We start from the raw sequence: 24844 nt of genomic DNA on the forward strand, positions 1-24844 counted from the left end.
TGGGATTCCAAGATGTATTTAACGTAAAAAATATATATACTTATTTGATTCGGTTTCTAAGAATTGGAAAAAATTTGATGCTCGGTCTCTGTTTAAGCGTCTTTTTATATTTCTTTTTGGAAAAATCAAGAAATATAATTAATCAGTTTTCTTTATTTTAATAAAGTTGTAATATTATTTTATAGTTCATTTTTCATTTATACGTCACAATAAATATCTACACTCAGATTAATTAAATATTAGATGAAGAGTAAAAGTATAATAATAAAAGAGTAGTTAATAGTATTTTAAACTTTAAAACTATGATCAAAATCCTGGTTTTTAAGTCAAATCATTGTGAATCAAAGGTGTATTTAATGTAAAAGGTAGTATTTGAATGGTTGAATATTCTAAACATCGAATACAGTCTGATAAGACTTTAGATCAATGTCTCGAAATTTAAAAGATTTAATGAACTATAATGGTTTAATTAGTTGAGATTTTGATGAGAAAATAAGGATTTAGAATTTTTAGATAAAAAATTAAGAAATATTGACTCCACTAACTCAAAAATAGCATATAACGTGTTCAAAATCCAACCATTTAGTAGGCAAAGTTAAAAATGACACCTAGCATTTTTGTAAGTTAATTATTTAAATTAGCGTGTCATTCTCTTTCTTTTTTCTTTTAAACCACCAATAGTACGTCGAATCCTTAATACGGTCGAATTTTGTAGGAGCTTCGACATATTATTTGTCAGCCAAAAGTTTTCCCTTTTTAATTTAGCGGGAGATTGAAAATTCATTCACTTTATTTTAGCGCACAAGACTCTCTTCTATTCTCAAACTTTTCTCGAACGAAGTTTGACGACTATCACATGTAATATTTCTTTCATTTGGTACAAATGCATATTAATTAACAACTTTATGTATAATTTTTCGTTTATTTTGACCGATTATTTTCGTATTTTTGTCCTTCATAGGCGCAGTCTGCTTCTTTTTTTCTTATTGGTGGAAACACTTTATTTCGACGAATCCACCTTTTGAAAGTTAGTTTTCGTTTTTATTTTTGTTTTGAAGAACTTATTTGTTGAACTTGTTTGTTGTGTTTTTTGTTCATGTTGTTGTTATTTGGTTGAACTTGTTTGCTATTATTGTTTGATTGAACTTGTTTGTTGTTTGTTGTTGATATTATTTTACACGTTAAAAGTTCGTGCTTTATATTTGATATCAATTTGATTTCACCGTCAATTTAACGTATCCTGATATGACGACGTCAACCTCAAATTCAACATAAAAGGCAAAAAAACAACGACCTTATAGATATTTTCATACTAGTGCTCATAAATTGGTTTAGAATATTTTTTATTAGTCACTTGTCATATATGGTGCCTAGTATATACTATTATTATTATTATTATTATTATTATTTAATTCACTTAAAGTGTAAAGGGTTCTTGTAGAACTTTTGATATACAATTGTTAGTGAGAAAATTGTAAAGTCATAGACATTTATGAAGGCATATTAGTACCTCTAACCAAATTAACTATTTCATATTTTAAAAATTTTGTGATTCTGATTTCATTATTAAGTCTTTTGATGTTTTAGGTAAATGGAGTTTGAGATTTTTTTAAATGTATACTTAAATGAAATGAAGTCATTTGTGTTACGACATATCTTTTGGTATCATTAAGATATTGGACCACTTTTGTTAGAATTACATATTTTTCTTTTTTTACTTATAATTTCATTCATCCATTTGTATGAATTATGATTTTATTGTGTTATGTTTATCTTGTTTTTGGAATAATTACTTTGCTTGCAATTCATTATTTCTTTAGACATAATTGATATTTATTTGTAATATATATTTTGGCTCCAATTATTAAATTAATATTATTCAAGTTGGAAACGGACAGAATTAATATTTTTAATTCGTAAAATACAAGCTATTTCGACATATGACGTGGGTGAGTTTGTAATGAAACGATGAACTCTCGTTTAAGATATATAAAACAGTCTGAGATCAATCTCTATATTATATATACTTTAATTTTTCAATTTACGAAAAATAATTAGGACTATTTTATTATATGTTATATTTCCCGTTCTATTTTAATTGGTTTTTTTTTAAATAATATTTTTTTATATGTTAGTTTTCAAATTTTAAGATAATATATAGATTTACTTTAATCAATAAGGATAAAGAAAAATTATCTATGATAACTGAGCGAAAAATGTAATGACACAAAAATACATTAATATAAGAAATTGAAAGGAACATAACAAACAACTCATTTAAAATTGTACTAAAAGTATAAGAATGAAGTAATTTCCTTAATTTGAATAAAAAGGTCAAACAACTATTATATAAATCAATTGAAGATGATGCATACAAATCAACTATTATAAATCAACTTGTCCTTGTTTTCGATGGTTATAAAATTATCATAGTTTTCATAATTTTGAAAATCCTTTCATTTGCTTTAATGATCCTTTTTAACGGTAATATACTTAAATCTCGTTTATAATTTTCATTTTTGTAATTCTTATTTAATTAAGTATATTTTTAATTTCTAAACTTTTGTCATGAAATTAAAATGTATCTATATTTAAAATTTATACTTTTTTATCTTTAAACTTTAAATATAAATAAATATAGTTTTTTAACTGAATTATGTTTAATTTGTTTGATGTGTCAAATGAGTTTTTCAGTTAACATTGAAATAACATAGTGTTAAATAGTGTAAACAATTTAAATACTAACATACATTTGACACAAAAACAATTAATGTAATTGTTCATATTTATTCATTTCTATAGTTTAAAAAACAAAACATATCATAATTTCAAACATAAATAAATTCTAATTTTGTGTCAAAGTTCAGGACTAAAAACTAAAAATATAATTAACTTACTTTTTATATTATTAGTCATCTTACTTTTATTCTTTAACACTTCCTATTTTTATATTATTAGTCACCTTATTTTTATTTTTAATTGTGATAAGAGAAGAGTCTTTTAACAAAGATTATTTGAGGAGATATAACAATAATACGAACCTTATTTAAACTTACACAAGTATCAATATCATCTTCAACCTAAATGAGTTTTTATTTACTTGGCCATCAAAATTCAAATTACTGTAGCGAAGGAAGTCTTCCACACTTAATCGGTTTACATTATTAAAGTGAATATTGAGTGTGATAACACAGTTTCAGTGTTTGTGTAGAGCTAGAAACAGGGACTTTCAAATTCAACCAGAAAGTCGCGCATTAATCAGTGGAAGTGTAGTGGATAGTGTACAGAATCAGTGAATCAGTGAGATGGGTCCTGAAAGAGAGAAAAAAAAAACCATTTACTCAAACACTTTAAGGTTTTTATTTCCATCATCTATCACTATCCTCATTTGGAAAAATATAGCATCCATCCCATTCATTTTATCAAGTGTTGGATAGTTAGGCAGTTATATTACATATTTGGATTGATGCTAACCGAATAACCAAACCCTTTTTGCCACCCCCTGCCCTAAAAGTCCAAAGAAAAAGTTGAGCATTTACAACTTACATGACAACACATTATACCACTGTTTATAATTTTCATTAAAAACATCTTTTTAATAGTTTGAAGATTTTACGTGTCAGTTCAAATGAAATTCAATATCTGTCTTTAATTCATTTTCCCAAGAATTACATGCAGCTTTGCTTTTTATACCTAATTAACCAGCCAAGTTGATTGATTGCATGCAGTAATAAGTTCACAAGAAACAACAATATCTAAAGAAAAGTAAAGTCATTAGAAAAATATTTCTTCAAAAAAATATATAAAAAATAGTCTAATCTCTGTACATCAGTTTCAGTCATAACTAACAAAACTGTTTTATATACAGTGGCAGAGCTAAAAATATGGATCCTGCTGATAAGAGTAGTAGTCAAAGAACATTTAATACAGTCATTAATTATTAGTATACTCAACCAGACAACATTTGGCAAAAAATATAATAACACCAAAATATGTAATGACCTGTTTCTATGCAACTATAGCCGTAATCTACTTACCGCGCAGCCAACGTTGGTTTTCTTAACAACAGCCGCGGTAATTGTACCCTATATATTACTTCCCTTATTCTTTCTGCTTCCTTTTTTTCAAACTTGCTTGCTTATCAAACAGTTTCACACCATGTTTCCAACCAATTTCTATGTGATGACAATTAATACATGTTTTTAACTTCTTTTTGTTATAGAAAATAACATCTAAATACATGTTATATTGAAAATAGTTAAAATGATAATAATCTAAGCATATATATAATAATTTATCCACACAGAAATCGTATCCTTTCCCGGTTGCCGAAGCAAAGTTCTTGTAAAGGCATATTTTAAAGCCCTGCATGATAGACTTGGTCATCCAAAGTTTCGATAACATTACTTGGAAATTAATTAAAGTCACATTTTTTTGAAGTTTACAGTTATACCCCTTTTTGTCCTATTTGTTTGGACGAGACTCTGGAGAGGGTTCCCCAGTTTGCCTTTATATAATGCACTTTCACTTTGTTTAGTTTTCCAACCCACACTCATCGATCTCTTCCAAACTAAACCCAAACTCTTGCTTCTCCTAAGGTGTGCATGTTTGGTGCCACACTCCGAAACTCGATAGCCATTGATTCTGCAGCCATGCCAGAGGCTCCAAAGCAGTTGTGCCACGAGCCAAAGGAGCTTGATGATGGTGGCAGTAACAGTAGTATGATCCAGGAGAATAAGAGAGCCCTGGAATACATTGAAGAGGTCACCAGAAACGCTGATGAAATTCAAGAAAAGGTGCTTGCAGAGATCCTTTCTTGTAGTGCAGAAGCTGAGTACCTTCAACGCCATGGCCTAGATGCTCGCACTGACAGAATCACTTTCAAAAAGCTCGTCCCAGTGGTCACTTACGAGGATTTAAAGCCTCATATTGATCGCATAGCCAACGGTGATACCTCCCCAATTTTATGTTCCAAACCCATCTCAGAATTCCTCACTAGGTAAACCCATCAACTTCATATCTCTACACATTTCACTTTGCCTTATTTCTTCTAGTATTACTTATTTTACATTAGGCTAAAATCAAACTTCGATCTGTTATCTACATTTTAACTTTCTCAATCCTTATTTTATCTCTGTCAGACCAAATTGCCCTTTTCTTAGTTTTTCACACTGTAATTTGGTCAACTTGATAAGAATTTGGTGTAAATCTGACACCAGACATTAAAGAGAAAGAATTAAACTATGCATATAATATATGCTGGAGAAAATTATAGCTAGTATTACATAAAAATGTTCTATACTTAAAAAATGGTATCCGTTGAGATTTCCAGTCTGGATTAAAAAAGTTAAATTATTAACATGCATATGATTTGTTTATACTAACAATATATATTTTATTTTAACCAAACTATTTATTATTGGTATGAGTTGTCACATCCTATCAAAGTGAATATGAATAAATTATTACACTTTAGTGAGCTATGTTTATAGTTCTAACCGACCTCTATGTGATAGATAATCGAAAATTTTGGTTTAGAAGAAAGAGTTAATTATATGATTACGAGTTGAGGTCATGGTAATTTCTTATCATGTAATAAACTCTTGGGATTACGAAAAAAAAATTATACTATATACAAATTAGTTGTATAGATTTAGTTAGACTTTTTAATATTTTATTTAATTATTTTTTTATATTGATCAAATGTAAAATTTATTTAAATGATTTCATATATTAAAATCAACTTCTGCAGCTTAGACTTTAGAACCTTTAGTTTAAGAAATAAATTTAATTTTGTTTAATTTTTTCCTCTTATAAGTATGAATTTAAGTCCTTGTTAACAATAATAAAATTTAATATCATATAAAAAAATCATAAATTTGTTATCTAAACTTTTGAATGGATGAAAATGATATCAATATTTTAGATATATTAATAAATCATACTTTGATACATACAAAATATTTTTCTTCATTTAATAGTATCATTTTTTTATTTTTTATATATTTTTAAAAAAAATACAAAATTAATTTTTATGATTATTTTACTTTTATAGTATCAAATAAATGTAAATATATGTCACTAGGTTAAATACTGATCACATTTTTATAATGTAATGAATATTATTATTTTCACACGTAACAAATATATGTGTACGCACACTTTCTTTGTAAATACAATTTTTTTTTATTGACAAAAAAATCCTTAAAAATAGGTTGTCAAGTATCCGGTTTATAAAAAAAATTTTATTTATGTAATTTCTCCCTAATACTATCTGAAAAATACATCCGCCACTTATTCACATCATATGCGTGTGGATAATATATAAATGGATTTTGCACTTTGTCTCATACTTATAAATTACTGTGTATAATAAATTTGCTTGTTATTATAACAATTATTGAAAAATCATTCAGTAATACTTTATTATTGACCTAAAGTTATAAAAGTGTGTATATATACATATATATATATATATATATATATACATATATATGTATATATATATATATGTGTATATATATACATATATATATATGTATATGTATATATATATGTATATGTATACATATATATATATACATATACACACATATATATATATACATATATATATATATATATATATATATATATATATATATATATATATATATATATATATATATATATATATATATATATATATATATATATATATATATATATATATATATATATATAGTCATGCAGTGTTAATATTTGTAATTTAATTTTCGTAAGCCCAAGTATACTAACAATGGACAATTTAACGCCTAAGATTAGTATTAGGCTGTTCTTTTGGGGTTGAGATAGTCGGAAAACTAACAGTACTGTTTGGTTTAAAAATATTTAGACAGAAATGCATATAAAGAATCTGTTCTTATAATATTAAAGCAGTGTAACTGAAATTAATCTGATATGTTTATTGAATGAATAGCTCTGGAACGTCTGGTGGGGAGAGAAAACTGATGCCTACCATCGAAGAAGAACAAGAGAGAAGATCATTGCTTTACGCTTGTTGATGCCAGTGATGGATCAGGTTGTGCCTGGTTTGGAGAAAGGAAAAGGCATTACTTTCTGTTCACAAAATCAGAAGCCAAAACTCCTGGTGGCCTCCTTGCTCGTCCAGTTCTCACCAGCTATTACAAAAGCTCACAGTTCAAGCACCGCAAACATGATCCCTACACAAACTACACCAGCCCCAATGAAACCATTCTCTGCCCTCTCACTCTTACCAAAGCATGTACTCTCAGTTGCTCTGTGCCTTTGTCAAAACGAGGAAGTTCTTCGCGTTGGGCAGTCTTTCGCTTCCGGTTTCATCCGTTGCCCTTAGTTCCTCGAAAGCACTTCCTTTGTCTCTGCAATGACATAGAACGGGCACCCTCGACGCCAAAATCACTGACCCCTCTGTGAGAGAATCTGTGATGAAAGTCCTGAAACCAAATCCCACACTTGCGGATTTCATTGAAGCCGAATGCCTGAAGGGTCGTGGAAGGGAATCATTACCAGGATATGCCTAACACAAGTATGTTGATGTTATTGTCACGGGAACCATGTCTCAGTATATTCCCATATTGGATTATTATAGCATGGTCTTCCTCTTGTGTGCACCATGTACGCTTCTCTGAGTGCTACTTTGGCCTAAATTTGAACCCCTTGTGTGATCCAAGTGAGGTGTCTTACACACTCATTCCCACCATGGCCTACTTTGAATTCTTGCCCGTCTATCAGATCAATGGACATACTGATTCCATTTCTAACCTAGACCATGAACATCGTAGATCTTGTTGATGTCAAGTTTGAATCATGAGTACGAGCTTGTGGTCACCACTTACGCAGGTAATTAAAACAATTTCAATGTGCTGAATTTTTTTTACTTCTTAAATATGGTTTTTTTATCTTTATTTAACAAATGTGCTGAATTTACTTCTTAAATATGGTTTTTTTATCTTTATTTAACAGGTTAAGGATATAAAACAAATAAAAACATAATTAAGAACTAATTCTTATAAAATGTCATATTTTCAAGATACACAAATATATATTTATATTTGACAATTGCTGGCATATAAACTCTCATTTACACATGTTTTTAGTTTCACTGAAAATTATTAAAAATGCAAAATTTGGTGGATCCATTTCTTATTTAATGAGTTTCATTAATTAAAAGATATATCATTAGTTAATTTATTAGAATGATATAATTCTGATAATGTTGAGACTATTAACTCTCTCTCGCAAACTGATGATACTATATTACCTGAATAGTTAATTAATTATGAATGATGAGATGCAGGACTTTATAGGTACCGGGTTGGCGACATCCTCCGTGTAGCCGGATTCAAGAACAAGGCTCCTCAGTTCAACTTCGTGTGTCGAAAGAACGTGGTTCTCAGCATCGATTCTGATAAAACCGACGAAGTTGAACTCCACAATGCTGTCAAAACTGGTGCCGATCATCTTCCACAATTCGGTGCATCTCTCACTGAATACACCAGTTGCGTGGACACGTCAACAATCCCAGGCCATTACGTTGTCTACTGGGAAATCAACACAAATGGGGGGCAAATCCCAGAAATTCCTTCTTCTGTTTTTTGTGATTGTTGCCTGGCAATTGAAGAATCTCTGAACAGCGTGTACCGGCAGGGAAGGGTGTCGGAGTGTATTGGAGCCTTGGAAATTAGGGTGGTTGAGAATGGCACGTTTGACAAACTCATGGACTTTGCTCTGAGCCAAGGTGCCTCCATAAACCAATACAAGACACCTCGTTGCGTGACTTATGTGCCCATTATCGACCTTCTTAACTCCAAAGTTGTTTCCAATTACTTCAGCCCCAAATGCCCAACTTGGGTCCCTGGTCACAAGAATTGGTTCACAGAAAATTAGTCCATCATCTTCTGAAAAAACCAAAAGAAAAAAGAAAACTCTCTTGTTTCCAGTGTGATTAGCGCAGAAATTAAACCGGTGCATCTCCACTGTAGTATTTCAAGTTTTAGTATTAAACCGAATAAGATATTTTATCATGGTATAATTTAAGTTAACTTGTAGGATTTAATCTAGAAAGAGACTAGTTTCTTCTGGTGAACTACATTTTAAATCCTGAAAGAAGTTTGTAGTGTGTAAGAAACTGGGTGTGCAGCTAAATATCATAACAATTTCCAACATTGGGCCGTAGTATGGTAGAAAGTATTGGATAGAATCGTGCCTTTTTACTAATATTCTGAACATTTCTCATTCATTTATGTTCCTTATTCTTCTGCCAAACGGTGATGCTTTTACTTCTTTTGAATGTTAACCAACTCAACCTTCGTATACATGCATAGCCAACTGTAGCAGGCATGAAGTGACACACCCGCTGCTGATACAGTTCAATATATGCTTCAGAAGTTATTATTGAGGTTTGTTTACCAAACCAATCATTTTCGTCCTTTTATTTTGTTTGCCAGCTATCGTTTACTAAATCTTGTTAAAATTTTCTGTATGGTAGAACGCGTAATACTAAATAGTACTAACACGGAAAACATTTCAGTTTCTTGTAACATTTCATACTCGTAGCTTATTTTATATCCATTTGTGTTTTATATATATATATATATATATATATATATATATATATATATATATATATATATATATATATATATATATTATATATATATATATAAGAAAAGGATAGAAAGATTGAGTGAAAGTGAGAAACTGATTTTTTTTTGGTTGAGTGAGAAATGATTTAAATATTTATAAATACGATTGCATTGCATAATAAATGGGAGGTAGAGAATAGGAGGGAAGTGACAAGTTAATCAACCATTTAGTTGAAAACTACTGTCTTTCTAGGACTGTTCCTCAAAGTTTCCTTTGTACGAACGAATATGAATGTCTTAATTTATTTTGGGTTAAAAACAAAGATCCACTGTCTTTTCATATTTTATAGTTATATAAAAAATTATTAAAAGTATTTTTTTTCATATTTCTTTCTCATGCAATTTTTTAAAGCAGAAAATTAAAAAATAAGATAGCACTTCTATAATTTAAAATAAAAAATAGATAGAAAATATTTCTATCAAAATAGTTTATCTTTAATTTTTTAAAAATATTTCTAAAAATATTTATAAGTCTACTGTTATAACTTTTTTCTATTTATGTTCATTTTATACATTTTCCTTCTATCTACTAAAATACTCTATAATAGCCAAATAACCTGTTTCACTTGTTACAAGAATCATAATTTCTTCCCTCACTCTCCGAGTGTATAAGAGATATCATAGATTTACTTTTCCTTTACAAAAAAAAAACTAAAAAAGAGTAACACCTTACAGTCCCATAAATAATATTTAGCCAAATTATAAACTTTTTACATATATGATAGTTTCACACTTTCAAAACAACCCCAACTCTAAATATTATATGTTAATTTTATTTAGTATTTTCATCCTAGCAATACACATTATATTTTTAAGACTATTAAAATTTAGTTTTATTTTAATTAGAAGTAAATCAAAAAGTTAAAAATATATATATTATTCTTTAAATAACAAGGATAAATATAATTTAAAACAAAAGATATTAACTTAACAATGTTCACTATCGATAAAAATATTAACTTTGATATAAGTGTATTATAATTTTTAATTTTACATGAAATATTAACTTCAATATTTTACTATTTAATTTATTGTGAGTTTATCATTATATCAATAATTAATTATTTATTTTTTGTTTTATCACTACATGAATACATTTATTATTGGTGAATTATTACCAACGATCCTTAAACCGTCGGTAAATTTTGTTTATCGAAGGATTTATCGACGGTCTATAAAGTAGTACTTTATCAATGGATTTTGGTCATCAGTAATGGACACAAGTCATTACCGAAGGAACGTGACCTTCGGTAACTGGTTGGTGTATATGAAATTAGAAAATGGAATTTTTCTCACCCCTCATTTCGCGAAAGCTCTTCTTCCCCCAATATTCACATTCTCCCAACTCCTTCTCCCAACTCCCTTTGTCGCTTGTGCACACTGTTCCGCACCCTAGCCACAATTGGGACTCCGTTCTTCCCGAAAACTTAGGTTTCCCACCCATTTTATTTCTAGGAAGAATAGAAATCGCATTTCCCTCCACCCAATTCGTGTCTTCAAACCAAAGAAGAGAATTTGTCGTCATTGCGTTCCAGCATCGTCGTTCAATCAAGAAAGTCGTCTTCGTCGTTGGACCGACCATTCCAAGAACGTACTTAGACTCATCTTCTCAAAGGGCCTTGGGCGTTGGCTATCGAAGTTCACCTGCATTGGTTGCCGGAGTTCGCCTCTCACATTTTCATTAGGGCAAAAATCAGGTATTTCCCTCTCACATTTTCATTTCGCACCGGAACACATATTCCCTCCCTTCTTTGATTTCCCCAATCTGAGAACTCTCGCAGTGATCTTGTCCAAGGATCGTAAGCGTGGGCTGCTGGTGTTCGCCTCCCTCTATCGTGCTTCAATCGCGACGTGAACTTGTGAACCGCCATTGTAGTTTAATCGTGTCTCCGCAAAGCTCTATTGGCCTTAACTTCACTTGTGGTTTGAGAACTCCTGTTGTCGACACTTCACGAGGTAACATCCCTTCATTCCCTACCTGAAACCCCACATATATGATATACATATGTTGGAAATGTGGTGTGGTGTGTGATTCTATATTATTATGATGATTGAATTGAACAATTTGTAAATGTATAATGAGAAACTTGAGAGTCCTGAAGTGGTAAGCCATATCCAATAGTAAAGGCAGTTTTCCAGCCACCAAACATAGGGTACCTAGGTTCAATCTCCTGGTTTTATCTCTTCAATCCTCAATGCAAACTGAACAAGGCCATTTGCTGGCTTAAGCAGCTCCACGATCTTGGTTTCTCAAACTCTTATTCTTCTTGGTTTCTCTGTTACCAGAAGTGATCCTTCTCCTTTTACCAAGTTCACATCCTCATCAATTTTATTTGTTGTCGTATAGGTTGATGATATAGTTGTTACTGGTAACTCAAACTTTTGAAATTACTTCACTCACAAAAACTTTACATAAACGATTTTTTTTGACATGTTGAGCCACAAGTTACATGATCCCATTATAATATGAAAGTTGTTGCGACGCATTTACAATTTTTATTTTGAATTTTAAATGCAAATTTTGTTACTAAATTTTTACTTGTTGTATAATTTCATATTCAAACTTGGTTACCATATATTTTCAATTTTGAATTTCTAATTGACAATGTGAATATGAATTCTAGTAAAAAAAATGAAATTGAAATGGATATTTTCTATTTTATCTTCTGAAATTTAAAGAATTTATAATTTTCATTTTTCAAATAATACATTTATGTCTATGTTATTAAAATTATTTTTAAATTATTATTAAATTTGACATAATTGGATTGCAATTTTAAATGAAATATTATCTGTAATGATTTGTTATTTAGTTTATTAACAATATCATTATTAAATTATTTATTTATTATTTTATATCATTATTAAATTATTATTATTATCATTATTATTATTATATTAATATTATTATGTTATCGTACTACTATATTATTATTATTAAATACCATTATGTGATATAATAAATTATTAATTTTTAAAAGTTGTTGAATTTTTCTTCTTCCAGATTTTGTTGCCAACTTAAATATAAACTCTTCTTATAGATTAGAAATTTATGAAAAATATTTAAGTACATTAAAAAGACTTTATTTTTTCACAATATTTGTCGGATTTCGAATTTTATATTCAAACTTTGTTACCATATTTTTACATTATTTTTATATTTCAAATTTCAAAATAAATGTTTTTGTTATATATTACGAATTTTAAATTTAAAAAATATATCTTAATTTTAGAAAAATATTAAATTAAAACCGTTAGTTACTTTTATATATTTAAATGTTGAAAGAATTTATAATTTTCACTTTTTAATAATACATTTACTTTAATGTTAATGAACTTATTATTACAATTTTAAATGAATTATTATTTTTAATATTTTATTATTTAGTTTATCAATGATATCATCATTAACTATTTGTTTTATATCAGATTTTAATTTATTATTATTATTCACTTATTTTCATTAATTTTTTTTAGTTCTCCGTCTTATTAACAATATTGTGAATAGTGTAACAATTTCAGTTTCTATTTTTCATATATTTATTAATTAGGTTAAAATACTTCTTCTTATAAGTTTTTTTAGTTTAATCATCGATTTATTAGAATCTCCAATTTAGTCTTAAAAAATGTTAATTTGAGTCAATTGAGCTCTTACCGTTAAATTGTCTTAACGGGTTAAATTTTTTATGTTGGTTTTTTTCAGTTCGATCCTCGATTTATTAGAATTTTCAATTTAGTCCTAAAAAATGCTAATTTGAGTCAATTGGGCCACTGCCGTTAAACGTGGCATTCATATAGCTTTATACGTGGAATTTGACAACCATTTTAAATTCTATTTATCTTATTTTTAATAATATTTTTGTCTCTGCAACAAAGTTCAATCAGAAACAAAACTCTAGGCATGTAAGCCCAACTAAGTTCAATCTGAACCAACTGTGACATTGTCGGGCCATCGTGACTCCTCTCCATAGCCAAGGAAGGAACCCAAAGTCACTGTCATCAAGTCTAAAATGAGTCTGAACCGGTGTCCGCCATTGCAGGCCACTTTAAAGGTAGAAACCACCACAAACAATCCCAAACCCCAAACGAAAACACAACCAAAAGATCAAGAAACAAGATTTTCCAAACCAGAATTATGCATATATTCTCTCTAATGTGCATGGAGGTCAAGATTTAGTTGTTGATTTTTTGATTTTATTAACTTTTTTATGTTTGGAGCAGTAGTCCATTTTCAGGATCATGTGATGACCAAACTCTATCAATAAGTGAGGTACTATCAGTTTTAATCACTAAACCTACTCTTATATATCCATAGATAAAGATACCATCAAGTTTTGAGTAAAGGTTTGGAAAACAAAGTTTTAATCACTCAAAACTCGATAGTATCTTTATCTAAAAATGAGTAGGCTTAATAATCAAAATTGAGAATACCCTATCTATTTATAGAGTATGTGGACTACTTTATCTTCTTGAAAAACAAGAACTGAAATTGTCACAATATTTACAATTTTACTAACACATCTTTCATATTTTTTTTCCATCTTAAATACTAATTTTTTTAATATGTTAAAAATATGTGAAATTTGTCTCAGGTCATAAAGGCATTATGCTTTTACATTTTTTTAAGTTTTAATTTATAAATGCAAACTTTGTTGCCATATATTAAAATTAGTATAAAATAAAATATAAATACTATTATTATTATTTTCATTTTTATTATTCATATATTTATTTATTATTTTATATCATTTTTTAATTATTATTGTTATTTATATAATTATTATTACTATTATTAGTAAAAGCATAGGTAAAATTGAAAAAAAAAGGTAACATTTATGTAAAAGTTATGGACAAAAAAAGTATATTACATTTATTATATTAAAAAATAAACTATATTTAATATATTAATTTGAATTTTTAAAATTAAAATTACAATTCAATATAATTATTTTATTTTAAAAATTAAAAAATAAAATTTTAATTATTCTTACGATAAATATGTACTTAAATTATTTATATATATTTTTAACATAATATATTGTATATATTTAATATATTTAATTTGTTAACAATGACATTATTCTATTTCTTTTCATGTGTAATTTTTATTATTTATATTAGTATTATTACGTTATTATCTTATTATATTAATAAGTATTATTATGTATTATAATATATTATTATATTGTTAAAAGTCAATAAATCTTTGAAACTTTTGGACTTTCACATTTGTTTCCGTTTTAAATACGAACTATTTTGAAATGTTGGGACATAAAAACATGTGAAAGTTGTTCATAGATATTAAAAAAGTCCAATAAAAAAAGATTGAATTATTTTTATATATTTTTAAAATTTTAAATTTTAAATTTGTTATACCATGTTTTTACAAATATTTTATAATTTCAAATTTCAAATTCAAACTCTGTTACTATATATTTTAAATTTCAAAATTTTATGTTATTGACAGTATGAGTCTTAGTTTTAGAAAATATTAAAATTGAAATCATTATGTATTCTTATATCTTTAAAGTTTTAAATAATTTATATTATTATATAGTAATATTATGTCATTATATTATTATTATTATTATCATCATTATTATTATTAAACATTATTGTATTATAATATATTGTTATAAAGTTATAAAGGATGTAAAATATAAAGGATAAACCATGAAAAAAAATGTAAAGAGTAGGTTATGCAAAAATACAAAGCATAAGAATGTAAAGAATAGACTATCTACAAATACAAAAGATAGACCATGCAGAAGCATGAATTTTTTTTTTTCCACTACATATTGTATTCAATTTTTTAATGAAAAAGTTTACCGGCATATTTTATATATTTCTTCTTACTTTTATATAGTTTGTGTGTTTAAAATATTTTGATATAAATATAAGTTTTTCTTTTATATTTTCTTTAAAAGTATTCACTCAATTTTATTATATTAATTAAAATATTTTTGTGATTAAAAAGTAAAATATTAACTCTTATAATTTAAAAAAAATGTAATATATTTGTTATTTAATTTTATTATTATATATATATATATATATATATATATATATATATAATTTTGATATTTGTAAGCTATAAGTCATATATAATATTTGATAAATTAAATTTAAATTTCACTTTTAATTTTTCAAATTATATAAGTTAGTTAATAGGAATTAAAAATACAATAATAAATATAGAAAGATATCATTAACATTTTAAATTATTTATTTATATATTATGTTGGACTCACATGTTAAGAAAAACATTTTCTTTTTAGTCTTATAATTCTAACCTTAAGATTCTTGAAAATTATCAATTCAAAACTTGAGTTTTAAGTAAAATGTGATAAAGCCTAAACTTTGAAAATCTATAATTGATGAGAGAGTGTCATGTGTTAGAAGCATATATTGCCAAATTTCAACACTATATTTAATGTCAAGAAGTGTGTTTAATTTTTTTTAGGGAATTTTTTTTGTTGAGTAGGTTAAAATTGTTTTTTGTAATGGTTTGAAATTTATAATTAATAGATATTTTTTCCTACTCAAAAACATTGTACATTTTTTTGTCTGCGGAGGAAGATAGATACAACTATATTCTTGTTTTATGGTAACCCCTTCATTTTTATACATTATATTAACATTAATATATGAAAAGATGATTAATTTAATCATAATTACTTGACAGTCACAAAACTCAGCGGTTTGCTAAGCATCTAAGTATTAAAAATACCCACAAATAATAAATTTTAAGGTTTTATATAAAAAATGGTGTTAAATATTTTATATAAACAATTTATATTTTGGAGGTGGTCAATTTTCCTAATATATCCGATTTCAATAGTAGTAAAATAGATAGTTTGACTTGTTATCTAATTCAAACAAAAAAAAGTATATTTCGTTGTGATAAGACCTAATTAAATGAAAAAATTGAATATGTTATAATAAAAAACAAAATCTACAAACATTAAATCTTAAATTTTTATATGGAAAATAATGTCATGTCTTTTATACATGTGTTTATATAAATAACTCATATTTAAAGATAAATTCAAACACATAAACCATGTAATGGGTGGTTAATTTACTATTAAGAAAACTTTAAAGATTCTAATGCATAAGGTAATCTTATTGCTTCTCTAGTATGAAAGAAAGTTTTGTTCTTGTATCTGAACAAAACGAATATATGATGTTTTCAAACAGAAACTCGTATTCACAACCCATTATAATGCGAAGAATAATATTCACTAAACATTATAATGTGCACAATGTTGATAAAATTTCAACCATTGTCTTTGTTTCACTGTCCATTTATTTCCTATCTCTAGGCTAATCCTATTATAGAAAACCAAAAAACAGAAAAAAATTAACTAAAGCTGATATTAGTGATCAATGTTCACCAACAGTTTTCCGTGTAACGCGAATGTAACAAAAGACAGCAGCAAAAGTGACTGTAACAAGGCCACCTAAGATCACACCCCCACCTGCCACTGACTTGTCTGTGGAATGATGTTTTCCCAGCCTTCTGATACCAGGAGCCTCGGCTTCTTCTGCTTTAGAGTCTCCCTCTTTCTGTGATGATAACCCTCTAGACTCAGCAAGAGGCTGATCTACAATTTTGTCACTCAGCTGAACCTCTCTCTTGATTTTTACTTCCAAAGGACTGAGTCCTGGCATTGGAGCTTCGGACTCTAATGACATGGCATGAAGCACAATGATTTTAGTTACAAGGAGAAAAACCAAACCAACCTTGTTCATTCTGAGCAAACTATGTCAAGTCTAATGGATTTAGATCTTGTGGTGGCTGAACAAGGAGAGATTCGGAGAAGAGAAAAGAGGCAACTTTAGAGAGAATCTGATGGGTGGAGGGGGCTTTATAGAGCGGAATGAAGGGTGAAGATCTTTGTAGAGAAGTTGTGGAGAGAATCTTCTCCAAAAATGTAATGGGTCCCATGGATAATAAATATGCCATGATGAGAAGGAAGAGCTGGTCCATCGTATAACAATAGGCATTGGAAGCATAGATGAACTTGTAAAACGAAACTTTTCATTTAGTTATGATCATGTGAGCTTTTAAGTTTTCACTAAGATATTTGAATTCCACGATTACTCTACATAAGGAAGAAGACAGTTGGCACATAGGTAGCTGGAAATTGGAAGGCATTATCGAATTGTAGGTTTGGGACATAAGTAATTAAGTATGGGAGGAGCCTATAGTTATGGATTTGTGATCATCACACCAACAAGTACAATAACTTGTTTCTCATTTCACTGTTTCTCCCAGCTCATGTCTGTTCCCGCGGTTTACAATTATTTGTCCTTCCATCCAAACCTATTACACTAAATATTTTACATCTTATCATTCTAATACAATCTCTACTTCCACTATATTTTCGTATCACCCATTTTGCACCACGTTTTAATCTTCTCCCAGAACTTGTTATTATCTGAAAACTTTACCTTAATATACTCTAATTCACTGCAAACGTATCAACTTTTTTTTTAATAGTCAAAATGAATTTCAATCCTTGAACCAATCTAACTCACCTTTGAACTAAGTTAGGATAACTAAAATTTATATTTTTTTTCAATATGAATCAAATTGGATCTGATCTTACAAATTAAATGAATTCAAGTCCAATTGAATTTAGGTTAATATATGTAACTCATCTACAATAACTTTTTATCAGTTTTTTACTAATTATTATTATTATTATTATTATTTTATTATTATTTATTAATTATATAAATTTATATTTGTAAATGTCATATGTTGTTTAATAATTATTGAATAATTTCAATGTTTAATTTACTTGTTTATCTGTAAATTAAAATTTTTATATTTAACTATTATTTTTTAATAATATTAGTTAATATTTTATTGCAATGTTAATCGGTTTATTTTAATTATATTGTAATAAATATAAAAATAAATTAAAAAAATTAAAATATTTTTAAATGAGCATCAAGCATCAATCCATAATAGATTGAGCCATATTATAAACTTTTAACTTATAAAAAAAAAGAACTAAATTTATATGATTCACCTTTAATTTAACTTATCATAAGTTAACCTCTATAAACTGAACTGACTCACTTTTATATTCTTGTCTATCTGATTTATGAATTACGGTTATTAAAGAACAACAATCACAAAAACGTAGACTTCACAAACTCATAAAAGGCATTTGACTTAATAAAAAATCATAATCATTGTTCATGCATAACATTCATTTCAATAATAAAAAAAATTTCAAAAAAAATTTGTACATTGGTGTGTCCTTAATTTAAAAACTAAACATTAATTTTAACCAATATTTTGAAGATATGAATTAAAAATATTTAAATTTATTATTAATACACTTCTATTTTTAAAATTTTGAACATTATCTAAGTTCTGACATAATCTTATTGAATTGAGAAAACCTAGTATCGAGAGAATTTGAGGCTGCACGAGATATTAGTATGTACGATCCAATATTTAATGGGAGTCCCGACTTTCAATTCCTTTCATATTTTATTTTGAAATACGTGTGGGAGTCAATCTGAAAGTCGGAGATGATTCTTTTATTTTCGTATTTGAAAATATTTTGGATATTAGACTTAAGTTTTACACTATAAACCATAGGATGAAGGTTTGCACAGATTACCGGAATAAAACTTCAATAAAATATTGCCAGAAATATTTTGTTCCTAAATTTATAATTTAATTACATGTAATATAAGTTCTGGATTATTCATAATTTATTTCAGTTAATGACAAATGCACTTGATACACAAATCACAAGCAACAGAATATAATATTCCTTTGTTTTGAGATCGGTGTTATTTTCAAGCATTTTTCACTTCTCAATTGTTATATTTATTGTTTGTGTTCACCGTACATGTTTACTAAAGATATTTTATGTTTAATTCAGTTTAGTATTCCATCAGTTTTGGCAAATAATATTATAATAATTGTGATATAAAAATTTTAACAACCATTTAACTTATATTTATAAGTTTTCCTACAAGTTTTTTCTTAATCAATCTAATCACGAACTAATTCTATTAAACTTGATTATGATATGTTTAATTTAATTAGAAGATTAACTAAAACTGATAACACCATCAATATCATTCCAGTTTAGACTATGAATTTAAGAAAGTTGAATGAATATATAAAGGGATCACAATATGAATATAAAAGATACAGACAGGCAAGTTACATAAAAATATATAATTTCAAGGCCCAAAAGAAGCTGGGCAAATCCAAAAAACCATTGTCAAATTATGAGGTTTTCATAACCTCCAAATTTTTCCAAAATACTAAACTTACCTCGTAATTAAAATGGTTTGAATAGTTAAAAAAATTAAAGTGGTCAAAGATTCTTTTATAACAATAGTGCATGCAAAGTCGGCTTCTCTCTCACATCTCATTATTAAGTTCTCTCTCCCTCTCCCCTTGCTCTCTGAGAACATTGTTCTCCATTCCTCTTTTTCTCTCCATTCTCGTAGACCACTTCGCACACAAGCGGTCGTCCAGGCATTGTCGCGCTTCCCTTCCCCTCTCGCTTTCGTCTTCCTCTCTCCGTTCTTAGAGCACACTTTCAGACTTTGACTGCATTTTGCATACACACAAACAGGGGCAGGTTGAAGTAGATTTTCTCCCTCGAACCACCCACCCAGTTCTCGCTGCAGCCATCTGCGTCGTCTGCAACCACCCACATAGTTCTCGCTGCAACCACCAGCGTCATCCCAAAGGTTGATGGTCTTATTATTTTCTTAAGCATTTGATTGCGTTTGATAGCATGGGTGTGTTATGACATTTTTTATAGCATGATGAATTTACACTGTGGTGGTGTGGTGTGGGTCGGATTTGGAGAGGCGATGGGCTAAATTGGATGTGATAACCGATTCAGCTGCATAGCATTTTGACATTCGATGTAAATCAGTTTTTATTTTATTTTAATGTTTTTAAATTTATATTTAATGTTTAGTAAACTGGTAGCTGTTATATCTTTTTTTATTTAATTTCTTTTAAAGTTATTTTGGATGGTTTAAATTAATTAATAATTAATTAATTAATAATTTATTTGAAATTTTCGATTATCCTTTTTTTTGAATTTTATTTTAGTTAAATTGTTATATTTTAATAATTGATTTATTTATATAAAGATTTGAATTAAATTTATTTATTTTTAATGAAATAATAAATTTTATAGGATTAAAAGAATTTTAAACTAATATAAGAAATATATAACGTAAACATACAAAATATGAAATGGGATGCAGGGATGCAAGGTTGAGGTGCAAAGGTGCAAAGGTGCAAGAATGCATGTTTGGTGATTAGAGGAAAAGAAAGTGCACACAGAATTTCTCAATAATAAAAAATTTAAACTTTTAAACCATTTATTAGGGCATTTTAGGAAATTGGAATTGCATAATGAAATGCTTGGGATGCAAGATGAAACACTCTTAAATTGTTCCTTTAACAGTTAAGAAAATCTTATTCAAACTCCCATGCTAATTAATAATGAGGGTTACTTCCTATACCACCCAGATTGTTTCCTACACCACCGTATTTTTAAAAAATTCTAAAATTATCATTTACATCTTAAAAAATCTTACACTCTCATTTTTCTTCTTCAATAGATATGTCACATCCGTTTAAGCTTTATGCCTTTTTTTTAGTTTTAGTTTATTAAAATATTATATTTTAAATTAATTTATAGATTATTTAAATTATTTTGTTTTTTTTATAATATTATTTAAATTAATTTTATTTTATTTAATTAAATAATAATTATTAATTTAATTAAATTATATTATTTTTTAATTAATTTTAATAAACGGATACGTGTTCAAGTTTTTCTGATTTTTAAGTTTTTAATTTATTAAAATATTATATTTTAAATTAATTTATAGATTATTTAAACTTTTTTGTTTTTTATAATATATTACGTAAATTTATTTTATTTTATTATATCTGTTGCTTATAATTAATTAAAAAATAATATAATTAAATTAAATAAATATTAATTATTTCATTAAATAAAATAAAATTAAATTATATATAATTACGTAACAATTTTAAAAGAAATTTAAATAATATTTATATATTAATTTAAAATACAATAAATTAATAAATAAAAATAAAAACATAAAACTTAAACTAATGTGGTCGCATTTGGAATGTGGCATATCCATTGAGAAATTTTTTCTTCAACGAATATTAACATTCATTAAAGAAAAGAAGTGAGACTGTAAGATTTTTTAAAATATAAAAGATAGTTTTATAGCTTTTTAAAATTGCGGTGGGAGAAATCTGATGTATAAGGAGTAACCCACATTAGTAATGCCAATAATTACGACAAAATAATATAAATTTAGAAAGTTCTTAAAAAATGCTGCAAATACGTTTACCCCTTGATTTTTATATTTTATTCTTTAGCTTGTGTTTTTAAAAAAATAGAAACAACTATATAATTGGATAAGATAGTTATTGATGTTGCCATTTTCCTGAATACACAAATAAAACATATTTTTAAAATTTACAGATAAAAGTAACAAGAATAAAAAAGGATTAATAAGATAACAGGAATAGCCATATTTTTAAACGTGAGTAACTACAAAAACTGGGATTGACGAAATAAAATAGGGAGATATCTATTTTCGCCCCAAAACAGAAATCTTTCTATTTGACCCAAGAAAATACTCATTTATTAGTCCACGGATAATGTCGAAAAGGACCAGATAATTTTAAAGAACGGCCCTTTTTCAAAATCTCATCTTTATAATTTTTTTTTCTTTTTCTTTTTTGATTAGAAAAAGAAAATCTCTTAATACATCATCCAAATTGTCACTTCAAAATATAATCTAATTTGGAGCCCGAGAATATAGAATATCAGATACATACTAGTGTAACCTTTTCAGATTGTCTTCGATCGCTTTATCTTTTATTTTTTCGAAAGCCGTAAATCATTTTAATATAATTGAAAGAATCGATATTCATTACAGCTAGCATCATGGGATTGCCGGCGGAGGGTCACAGGAAACAGCACAACAAATATTCTATGATGAGAAAAGAAAAAACTCGAAAACTTTGACATAATTATGGTTATGAATCCTCCTATTCTCCTGGTCTCGAGAATGTCGTCTTTTTTGTTAATCCGATATGATTTTATTATATAGAAAAGAGGTTTCCCATCCATGTTGGTTTGAAACTGCGGCAAATCCATCTCAAACTCAAATACTTCATGCTTTGTTCCCATCTGCTTTGTGTAGAGTCACCATACACTATTCTATCCTATTATAATCCAATCAATCATTCATAGCAAAAACAGTATAATATAAAAATGGAAATTCTGCAAATGAAATAAATCAATTCTGAGAGTGGCAACTCATGCAGCATTAGCAGGAAAATTAAGAGACAGTAGCAGTGGGTTTGGAGGTGTAGAGTTGGCAGGGAAGGAGCATCTTACAAGACAAAACAAAGGTAAGTATAATTCACATATGATGAGTTAAAAACAGAATGGGGATACCTTGAGCACATTGGGCCAAAATCAGAAGAATGACCATTTTGCAACCAAGTTCATTTTAGTTTTACAGCAGTTAATCTCCAGGGACCACATATCAGGATTCATTAAACCTAAGCTACCATTAACAAGTACATGAGCTAAGAATTTTAGCCATGTTCAAATGTACACTATGAAGAAGAAGGAGGAGATGAACTTATCCCGATTCACCTTCACCGTTCTCGTGTTTTACACTTAAGGATAAGGAAATGGGCTCCATATCGACATCCTCTTCTGCTCCTCCCCCCTTAGAGTTACTAAGTGAAACCATGGATTCATTTGCAGACACTGCCTTTGAGGAACCAGAATGATTCGCCAATGGAGAATCTTTGGAGGATTCCTCAGAGAAACTGGAAACAGAAACATTGGGAAAGTTAAGACGGGCACAGGATCCATACATTGCCCTCGCTGCTTCATCATATGCAAGGGCAGCTCCAATGGCAGTGGGAAAAGTACCTAGCCAGAGCCTATTCCCTCTGTTCGGCTCTCTGATTTCAGCAACCCACTTTCCCCAAGTCCTCTGCCTAACACCTCTGTAATTACACCGCGAGTTCTCAGGCCCACCTTTACCTTTCATACACCCTTTTTTTGATCCCTTGGCAGGAACTTTGCGAACTGGTTTATCCGCATCATCACAGGAATCAAGCTGGGCATTATATTCTTTCCATTTCGCCAGTATCTTAGCCAGGGACTTGGTTCCATCCCCCTTACTATGTGCTTTCGCTAACATGTGCATCCAATTCAAGTTGCACTATGTAATGAACAGGAAAAACCTACAATGTTAACATTATAACATAGCAACACTTAATCAAACACCTGTCAAGAAAACAAGTCTTCAAGCTTATGTGTGCTTGAGTAATTATTTTGCAAAACTGGTTTTGAAAGAAAAGAGGATGTGATTCAAATGTGGATGTTTTTATTCTTAAAGCAATGGTAAAACTTTGTATAAATTATTTTTATCAAAGCTCCATAAAGTTGCTTGAACTCAAGATCAAATATTCAGTGTGCAATCAAACATCAAGGCATTTAACTGATACTTCAACGTGCTTCTAGATAACTTAATGTGAACCCAAACACACAAGTAATAAAAATTCAAGTGCTCACTCGCTGTAACTCAAATTGTAACATATCTCCGATGAGAAACTGAAACAAATAACCCCATTTAACATGCTTATCATTCCACTGTCCCTTCAATAACATAGCAAACATCACACCACTCTACACATATTTGTGCTAACCCAACTCTACAATCACCAATACAATTACTACGAAAATTATCCAAACAATATCTAATGCAAATGTCAGCAAGTGATCAGTCCCCTTCCTCGGTTCATCAGTACAATTGGGAATAAGAAAAACTTAGGGGCAGACTAAAAAAAAATACCAGAGAAAATAAAAGCCCTTTGAGAAGGAAAAAACAAGAAAAAAAAAAGATGAAAGAGGTAAAACCTGAGAGGGTGTCGGAAAGTCGAAAGCTTTAGTGTGTTCGGCGCATCTCTGGCCGAGGATGGGAGATGACGAAGAAAACAGAGACGAGCTCTGCCAACAAACACCGACAACTAATTAGGGTTCACCAGCCGCTTCGCTTTGGTCATCATTTTCAAGAATATGCTAACAAACAAAGAA

The 24844-nt window shown here is 28.3% G+C and overlaps 2 pseudogenes across 1 annotated transcript; one reads left to right on the forward strand and one right to left on the reverse strand.

Annotated features, from left to right (window-relative positions):
• Positions 1 to 4570: 4570 nt before the first annotated feature.
• On the forward strand, positions 4571 to 8907 carry LOC148200984 (indole-3-acetic acid-amido synthetase GH3.6-like; annotated as a pseudogene).
• A 14214-nt stretch (positions 8908 to 23121) lies between these two features.
• LOC124832032 (putative dehydration-responsive element-binding protein 2H) lies at positions 23122 to 24844 on the reverse strand (annotated as a pseudogene). Its single transcript, XR_015785589.1, has 2 exons — positions 24668 to 24844; positions 23122 to 23991 (listed from the first exon to the last, which is right to left on the reverse strand). The product of XR_015785589.1 is annotated as a putative dehydration-responsive element-binding protein 2H (transcript).

This window comes from Vigna umbellata, chromosome 4 (genome assembly GCF_029865625.1).
Source record: "Vigna umbellata cultivar VRB3 chromosome 4, Vumbellata_1.0, whole genome shotgun sequence".
In the NCBI taxonomy this organism is placed as follows: Eukaryota; Viridiplantae; Streptophyta; class Magnoliopsida; order Fabales; family Fabaceae; genus Vigna; species Vigna umbellata.